Below are 9,592 nucleotides of genomic sequence, written 5' to 3' on the forward strand. Positions count from 1 at the left end.
CTCGGCAGTGTTTGGGAATCTCTCTCATTTTCAGCTTGGGAACGCTGTGTGAATCATTTATGTGGTTTGCTCCATGCTCCAACGCTGTAATTAGGGGAGCAGTTTTCTGGGGTTAGCAATTTCCCTACGGTGGAGGCTGCGCGCTGGCTCCGCAGGCAGGAGCGCTGCCCGCATCCCTGAGCGGGGCCAGGGGCCTCCACCACTGCTGAGCCACCAGGGAAGGAAAATCCTTATCAGAGGAAACCCCAAAAAGCCTCTTAGTTGTTACAGCCCATGTCACTTAGGGCTGTGAGGAGCAGCAGTGCGGAGCTGGTGCTCATGGAAACTGCTCCATCCTGCTTCATCCATCCTGTGGACGAACGGTCTCTCACCCTGGGCAGGGATCCTGCCTGTTGGGTGCTATCCTAAAGCAGTGCCATGCTGCTCTGCCGGGCACTGCCCCATGGCACACAGCATCTGTTGGTACTGGCTCCCTGTCAGGGCAAAGGTGCTGCCCTCTTCTTCCTCTCAGCTCCCCACCCTGAGCCCTGGGACACCCATCTCCTGGTGACAAATCACTGCTGCTGCAACCCTGAAGGGGCTGCAGATGGGAGGCTGAAGGGAATGGGACTGCACCATGAGCAAAAGGGGGCACATGGGGATAAACCCCTTCTTTGCACCCGGATGAGCAGCCAGCAGCACTATGGGCAGGCAGGAGGCTGCACCTTAAACACCTTTGTGAAGTACTTTGCTGCCTTGCCATGAAATGAACAGGAGCATTGCAAAGCCAGCACCTGCCCTGGGGTTTTAACATCTCAGCACTGTATGTCTATGGGCTCAGCTCCCACCCTGGGGTAGCTGTCGCTGCCCAGGAGCTCCTTGCCATTCCTGGCTGCAGGACAGGGACTCTCGCTGTCCTGTATCACTGGGAGGGGAACCCTCTCCCTCCAGACCCAGCAAAGGGAAACCTGGAGTCAGTTGTGCAAAGCCACAGACTGTTTGCAGCCGGAGGACTGAAATTGCAGGTTGGTTGGAAGCAAGGATGCAAAATACCTTCCAAGTGAGCACAAAGCCAGCACGGCAAAACCCCTGTGAGTCAGCATTTTAATCATTACCATCCCCAACGGATCCTACTTGTTAGAGCTGTCAAAGGGCAATTACTGGGAATAAAGCCTTTCCCACGTATCAGTGAAGTTCACTGATTAAAGCACATGCAGAGGGTTTGGAAACCTTCCTATAGGCACGCAGGTCATGTTGGGGTTTGTGTCTGGCCGTCCCCGAGGGCGTATTGATGTTTAGGGGCTATTTCTTGTCTCTGAGAGCTTGTGCAGCTGAAACCCATTGGCGTGTCTGCTCTGTCAGTTCACACATGATATCCCTATCACACACCAGGGGAATAATAGCAATTCCAGGCATGAAGCTCTGCTGGGAACAGTGGCTGCAGCTGGCAGCACCACACAGCTCTTTACTGGGCCCTTAAAAGTGCCCTTTCCTATTAAAGTCACGGGGATCTTGAAAGTCCCTCCTAACGTTATCACTTAGGCTGGCTGGCTGCAAACAGAGCAGTGCGCTGGGAATGCAATGGTCCCGGTCCTTTCGCTGCTGGACTTTCCCACCTTAGGCAAAAGCTGACTTTGATCTTGCTGCGTTAATGTGTTTTGCACTTACAGAGTGCTACGTGCAATGCCCGTGCAGTAAAAAGGGTTAAATAGAGCTGTGGCTGCAGTTGGGTAAACTGAGGCACGGAGATGGGTGGCCTCAGGGTAACTCAGTGGTGGAGCTGGGCTGGGTGTAGCTGTTTGGGAGCTGATTTCAGTGCTTTGCTCTGACCATCACTGTGTGTGTGTGTGTGTGTGTGTGTGAAGCCTGGCTGGGCTCTGGAGGGCTGCAGGATGGGGACTCCCCCATCACCCATAAGCAAAGCCCATGGGCCCTGCCTGGGTTGCCTGAGCTGCAGGTCCAGTGTAAAATGATGCCGAAGGAGTTTAGATAGGGTTTTCCCAACAAGAAACTGGCTTTTGGTTTGGGTTTGGATGGAGAGGGAAATATCTAAAAGGGAAATTCTGTTGAATTGACCTGGTTATGCAGAAAATGAAGTGTCGGTTGTTCTGGGCAGCCTTGGACCTCAAAGTGACCATCAGTCATTTAGTGTGATGGCACCACAGGGTAGGCTGAATGGAAAGGGGTGTCCTGAGTGTCAGCTGGAACTCCTTGGCTTTACAGATAAAACACTGATGCTTTGTTTCTTATTTTCTTGCATGTGACCAAACAGCCTGTGCTTTCCACAGGACAATCAACATCTTAAGGATTTACTTTATGCCCCAAGCCAAGAGATAACCACGGTATAAACAGCCCCATGCACCCACAAACCCCCCTTCCCATCAGACTATGGGTGTTAAGGGAAGGCAGACATGAGATAAATCAGTTTATAGGTGCCCCAAGCTCTGCTGGGTGGCGGGTCCTGCAGGGATGGGCTCTTGGCTTGTCCATGGCTGCAGACAGCAGGAAGATAAAGCACAGCCCACTTGCTAAATAGCCCTCTGCAGGTGACACATTCAGAGCCCGAGCGTCAAATCCTGCTCTGTTACAATAAAACCCACCTGGGTCGTTAGAAACCCCCTCCTGATGGTGAGGTGGAGGAGGTTTTATGGTGCTCTCCCACCATGGGAAGCCCCCCAGGAGTGATGCCATGTCCTTGCGCTGTGCACAGCAGCTGCAAAGGGGATGTGATCCTTTCCTTCAGAGTACTGCATCAGAGAGAGCTGCAGCCATGGGGCAATCCTGCTGCATGCTCAGCTCCATGCAGGGATTGCTTTGGGGTTATTTCAGTATTCCCCACTTTCCTGTATTGAGGAAAATGTGTCCCCATTGCTCTGCCTAATGCAGAGCCCCCTGTGGGCTGCTGCAGTGGGAGCAAACCCCTGCAGGATCTGATCCCTGGATCCACGGTGGGAGTTTTGCCTGTATAATGAATGTGTTTTAATTAATGAATGATAATTGAGGATGGAGGTGAAACTGAATGTGGGTTTTACGCCACACCTACGCCACGGGCTTACTTCAATTCATTCCTATTTTGGCACAGAGAAGTGGTCCGATGCTCACTGAAAGCAAGGTTAAAGCATCCAACAGGGCCAGCTTAGGTTCCTAGTGATGAACTTACCCTGAGGAGTTGCTATCTCCTGCCTCCCCACAGCACTTTGTCCCCCCTCCCTTGTACCAATGCAACCAGTTTTACTGTCTTACTGTGTCTGCTTCCCAACACAGCCTCATGCGCAGACTGATGGGGTGAGCACTGAACTTCATCAGAGAGGCCAAGAGCAAGCAAGTCCAAGGTGAGAGGCTCTGCTACTGAAGGAAGCACATCTGGAATAGGACACAGAACCATCAGGATGCACAGTTTGGGTTTTATACCTTTTGGTTTCAGGAAGCAAAAACTTAGGGTTTGGAAGCTGTTCCTGGCACCAGGGCACGGAGCTGAGCATCTGTTTCACTTGCAAGCAGATGAAGGGCATTTCTTTCCCCCTGGTTTTGCATTGTGTGCTTTAAAGCTGTAGTTTTGTGCTATCTTCTCACTCCAGTGACTTCCCCACTCCCCTCCTAAGCCTCTGTCTCCCATCCTCACCTCTTCCCTTGCTCTCCCAGCATGGGGCAACGAGCAGAGGAGCCTGCAGGGTTAAACGCTCTGGCACGTCCCTCTGCAGAGGTACAGGCAGCAGCATCCCTCTGTGCTGCGGAGCGAGGTCACATCTCCCACCCCAAGCAATCCCAGGCCTTCCACCGGAGCAAAGCTTTTCCTTGCTGAGCAATTATCCCTGAACCAGGGCTGTTGGGGGGCTTTTGGTCCACCCTGACTGATGGCTTTCTAAATCCCATTGGCTACTCCATGCCTCTGTTTCCACAAACGATGCAAAGCTTTCGGACAAAGACATGCCTGAACTTGGTCCTGCTGCATCCTGAACCACCCTGAAAAGCAGGACAGAGTAAACCACCCGAGTTTAGATCAACCTTCAGTGATTCTGAAGAGGACTCAACCGCCTGGTCAGCCCCCAAAAGGCACGACCTGATCAGCATCACCTCACCCAAGCTGTGTCCTTCAAAGCCTACAGGGCCGTTGACACAGCAGCGCTATAAAGCAGGGACAAGTATTTTGGTTTTCTCCCCTTCTTTAAAGGAAGTGTCATGCAAAACGGTGTTAGTGCAGCAGATAGGTTACAGCCTGGGCATCTGCATGGGGGAGCAGATCTCTGTCCTGCGATGTGTCACCTCAGCAGGTAAAAGCCTGCGCAGGAAGAGATGGGGCACCTGATACAGAGGGGAGTTATCACCTCCTTCTTAACCATTCCTTGCCGAAGTCAAGTTGAATTAACTGATTGCAGCCTGGCTCATGTGGTGCTCCCCAGCCTTTCCCAGCGTGGTTCCCTGTGTTATCCCTTTGTGGCTGTGGCTCTGTCTCCCCTCCTGTCCCCATCCACTCTGTGCCACAGGGATCAGATTAAGCCCAAAGGTCCTGATTTCTGAGCTGGAGGCTGTGTGTGTTGGTGCTGGCTGTGTCTGGCACAACGAGTGTGGGAGGATTTGAGACTTGCAGTGATTTGAGATATGGATATTTTCTTATAACTCATCTTTATCTCTTTGGACCAAGGCAATTCCTCTGGAGGATCCTGTGCTGAAGAGGAACTTTAGAAGCCCTTTGAGTCGTGCTAGGAAAAGCAAAGAGGGATGAAGTTTTCCCAGTGGCACCCTTTGAAAACAGATCTCTTTGCCCATATCCCCTCTTTAAATGCTGCACCTGAAAACCAGAACCCTGGTGGTTTTGGAGGGAGCTTTGCCCAGCCCCACTGAGGATGGAAGCTGACAGCACATTCTGCATCTGTTATTGAGGGAAGGAAATGGAGCAAAACTCCCAGTGCTGGGATCAAGCACAGCCGTGTGAGCAGAGGGCACAGTGGTTGGTGGGGATGCCCGGGATGATGTCCACAGGGATGATGTCCCAGGGCAGTGTCCCCTGCAGGCTGGTGACAAGGCTCCCCCCTGTGGGATGTGCCTGCACCACACACGCATCCCAGCCCATCCAGCACCCACCCGTGTCCGTGTCCAGCAGCAGGCTGGGACATGTATGGCTCGGGTGGCCGGTGGGGATGTATGGATGGGACAGGCTTGAGTACCTCCAGCAGGAGCAGGGATTAAGACACCCAGTGATCCCACCTGCTGGAACAACCACCAGTGATGTTTCAATGCCAACCCATCCCATCCTATCCCATCCCACCCCACCCCATCCCATCCCATCCCATCCCATCCCATCCCATCCCATCCCATCCCTGGGTTTTCAGGTGATACTGAGGAAAAGAAATGCCTGTATTGTGGCTCTGTGGTTCACCTGGCCATGCTCAGAGCAACGAGGAGCTGTGTCATAGCAAAGTGTTCTTCCAGACAGGAACACTTGTATGCATGTAACTGTTGGGCAATAACGGAGATGGTGTGAACAGGAGGAAGGCGTGAAGGAGGTTGGTGAAACCAAAGTGCAACGAGATGATGAGGCTTGCTTGAGGGGAGAGCCCCGGAGCACAGGTTTCCTAAACCCTGCCAGGTTCAGCTCCCTGGCATCCCACCTCACTTAAATCCCCCTTGTGCCAGTGGCACAATTCATTAACCACAGGGCAAGCTGGATGCTGCTGGTGGCACCCAGTGCCTGCAGGGAACCCCAGCCCTGCTCCCATCAGTGTTTTGGCTCCTCCTTGGCTTATGCAGGGGTTAGTAGTGCCCCAGGGAGTAATCTTAAGGTCCGATAAGTGGCCTTTGCAAGGGACCCAAAGCAGAATCCCTCCGCAGGGCCTCGGTGCGCACTGATGCAGAGACCAAGGTCACCCATGGGTGTTGGTGGTTGGCACATTTACTTCAGTGTCACAGAGAGGCGTTTGGGCACTGCTCTGGGGGTTATGTTTTTCAGCCCATTCTGAGCAATGAGTGCTATTTTAGGTGAAGCCCTTTTATTTCCACCTTGGCCATGCACCACTGAATGCTTCAGACAGAAAGCTTATGAAAGCAGCTAAGGTAAAGCTTCATTAGTCCTCTGGGCAGCCAGAAAATAAAGGAAGCTGCAGCCAGCACCGTCCAGGCAGGTCTTGTTTGAAATGGGCTTCTATTATCTCTTGTGAACAGGGAGGCTGATTCCTGGAGCTGATACGGCCATGCCGGTGTCCTGACACTTCTAATTCCCGGGGTATTCCTGAAACACGTTAAGAGGGAAGTAAAACTAAATTGGAGCCCTGGCCGTGCACATTGTGCTTGGGATGTTAAAGCAGCCTGGTAATAAAATGGAGCCAGAAGTAGGTTAAAGCAGAGATGTGGTGGTTTGGGGTGTGTTAAAGGAGGTGATGCCGGTGTAGACCCAAGCAAGGTGTTATTAGGTGAGGGCCATGCTGGAGCGGGTGTGAAGCATCGCCATGGGCTTGGGCTACCCAGCTCCCACTGAAACAGGACAGAAATGGAGTCATGAGGAGTGATGGGGAGGCTGGAGCTATTCTGAAGCCGTTATGGAGCTGTTACAGCACTGTCAGCTCTTGCTGCTCCTGCTCCATGGAGGGAAGGGTTCCAAGTGTGATGCTGCTGCCTCAGGGCATCACTGCTGCCTCCATCCCCTGCCCTTGCGCTCCGCTCCACAGGGTCTGCCTTCAGCCAAAGCACCTCACAGCTGATTTCTCCGTTGCTAAATGAATGCTGTAGGACCCACACGTGTTTCTTTAACACTGTGAGGTGCTGACCTGGTGCTGGTAGGGATGGGGGAACCAGTCATGGTCAGGCGTGACCTGGGGTAGCTTCCATGATGAGACGGAAAAGAAACCCCCAATTCTCCTCTCTGAGGAGGAGGATTATTTCCAGCCCCACAAGGAAACAAAGCAGACCAAGAGGGATTGTTTTCCCCACACAAGATGCTGTTTGAAAACACCCACTCGGAGTCACACATCAGGTTTTTTCCTCCCTGCTTGTTACAACATTGCCCAAAAATTGATACTGAATTGGCCTCTAAATTCACAAAAACTCCCGAGATTGTTGGTTTATTCTGGAAAATCTCAGTCTTTTCATTCAGTGCCTGTTGTTGGAGCCCTAAAAGGCCCTGTTTCCATGTGTGTCTGACCACAGAAGTTAGAAACCCCCTTTTGCTCTCCTATCAACCTCTTGTTTCTCTGATTTCCCCATCCATCCAATGAATTCTGGAGCCAGGCCTTGAAGCAAACAGAGGTATCTGGAGATTCACAGCCGATAGTAGGAGTTGTCAAGAGCTGTTGTCAGCACAGCGTGCGAGATGTGTGTGAGCCACCCCCAGCAACTGTTCCTTCCCAAGCCAGCCCCTCTGACAAGACAGAAAGCACACGGAGCCTTTCCCAGCACAGATTCCTGCTGCAGAAGATGGAAGCGGAGCTTACCCTGCTCTCAGTGGGTTTGAGCTGCAGGAGCACCCGCACACACGCACACCCCGGCTCCTACATACCCCAACCATCCCAATGCTGCGTTTCATGCTCAAGGCTCAGCAGGTTTTGGTGCTGGGATACATCTGGGTGCCCAGGATCGGGTTGGGATGGATGGAGCTCATCGGGCACCCGTGGGCCTGTGGGGTGGGAGCAGGACACAGCGGCTTTGTCTGCTGTGTGCGGTGTGGGAGCCTGCCCCTGCTTGGCACCAGGTTGCTGCTTTCAATAGGACGATAGTTTCCACTCTGTGTTTTGGGGAAAACAAGGGGCGAGCTGGGTAGAGGCACCAGAGACACCCTGGCTGCTTCTGCTCCAGTTCCTGCTGCCATGGGTGCCTCCCTGGCTGTGCTCCCATGGCATCCTCCTTCCTGTGTGGCTGCAGCTCAGGCCCCAATCCCACTGAGCTTGGGTCAGGGTCCTCGTTCCCCTCATTTCTCTCCCCGTTCTCCTTGCAGAAAAGGTCTGTGCTGCGTCAGGAGCACCACTGACAGCACAGCAGACACAGAGGTGATTGTCTTCACCGGCAAATTGAAGTCTACATCTTCACGGAATGGCCTGGGTTGGAAGGGACCTTAAAGCTCATCCAGCTCCAACCCCTGCCACGGACAGGGACACCTTCCACTAGAGCAGCTTGCTCCAAGCCCTGTGTCCAGCCTGGGCTTGAACACTGCCAGGGATGGGGCAGCCACAGCTTCTCTGTGCCAGTGCCTCAGCACCCTCACAGGGAAGAGCTTCTTTGTAACACCTAACCTAAATCTACCCTCTTTCAGTTTAAAGCTGATGGATTGCCTTCATCACTGCAGAGCAGGACCTAAAGATGTACTGTGGGATACCTCAGCAGCCACAGAGCCAATGACCCAAACAGGAGAGAACACCCAAATGTATTTGGGAAACAACATCACAGATGCTTTGGGCTCAGTGTGTGGTATTTGAGCTGGGGCTGGCAGGATCCCCAGGGGTTTTAGCTGGGCTCCAAGACACACAAATGTGTGCCCTCTTCTCAAGAGAGCTAGGTCCAGGGTTTCACTGTTATCCAATGCCTGCCTAATGGGATTTATTAAATCAACCAGCTCCTGTGTAATAATGACAGGAATGTGGATTTCCTCTGCTCACTGAGACAGTGCAGAGCAATTAGAGGTGACTCACAGGGCAGGTGGACCCAGCCATGATCCCAAGAGGGCTGGCCCTGTCCCTGGGATGCAGGGGTAAGGCTGGCTTCATGGTGGTGCCAAGGAAGCAGGTGTTTATCAGCATACAATGATTTCTTTGTTGTAACTGGAGGAGCATGGAAGGTTCTCCATTTAGAGGGGTTGCAAGGTGATGTCTCCTTATGTGAAGGACCCAAAGAGCAAAGGGCTGCTGCTAATTGGCTAAAGTATTTAAGCTTCCCACCTGAAGCAGGTTGAGCTTCCTGATGAAGCTGTCTGCAGCTCGGCTGCCCCCAGCATGGTGTATGAGAAGGGATCACAGCTGCTGGAGAGTGGGATTATTGGAGAGCCTCAGCACTGGAGGATGCTTTTCCAGGGAGTGAAGGTCAGGAGCAGGTTAACACCAGAACGTGTTCCCTAGGTGTGGATAAGGGCTTGGGTTTGGTTTGTAGCTCCCTGCCAACGGTGGGAACAAACATTTCCTCACTATAATGACTGGAATGATGAAAATTCACTGTCTCAGCCTTAAACATGAGCAGGTTCCTGGTCTGTGTCCCCAGCTTGCCCCGCAGATAAGGGCTGCGCTGCTCTTTGGTTGAGATAACAGGGAGACAGGCCTGCCCCTGCTCCTGGCAGATCTTAATCTTAATGCTCCTGTTTCTGGGCTGAAGTGGTTTCACAGAGCAGCAAAGGGGGATGCTTCTCAAATCAGGGTATTGTAACTGGGTGTCCTTAAGCCTCTCTTAATCTGTTAAAGGTGAAAGAAAGCCCCCAGATCCTTCCATAAAGCTGAGCTCCACCTGGAGCAGGAGGGTGAGAGGTGGGAAGATGTGGCCTTTATCCTGGTGTGCAGCTGCTGTGTTCTCTGCTGAGCCCTACAGCTTCCACAGTCAGATCCAGGGCTGGGGAACCTGGCTGGAGTCTCATCTCCATCACCTTCCCAATGAGGTGAGACGTGAATACAAGCACTGAGACTTTGGATTTATGATTCAGGCT

This window comes from Pezoporus flaviventris, unplaced genomic scaffold (assembly GCF_033815535.1).
Source record: "Pezoporus flaviventris isolate CSIRO_AGI_PZ_B2104156 unplaced genomic scaffold, CSIRO_AGI_Pfla_v1 ptg000023l, whole genome shotgun sequence".
In the NCBI taxonomy this organism is placed as follows: Eukaryota; Metazoa; Chordata; class Aves; order Psittaciformes; family Psittacidae; genus Pezoporus; species Pezoporus flaviventris.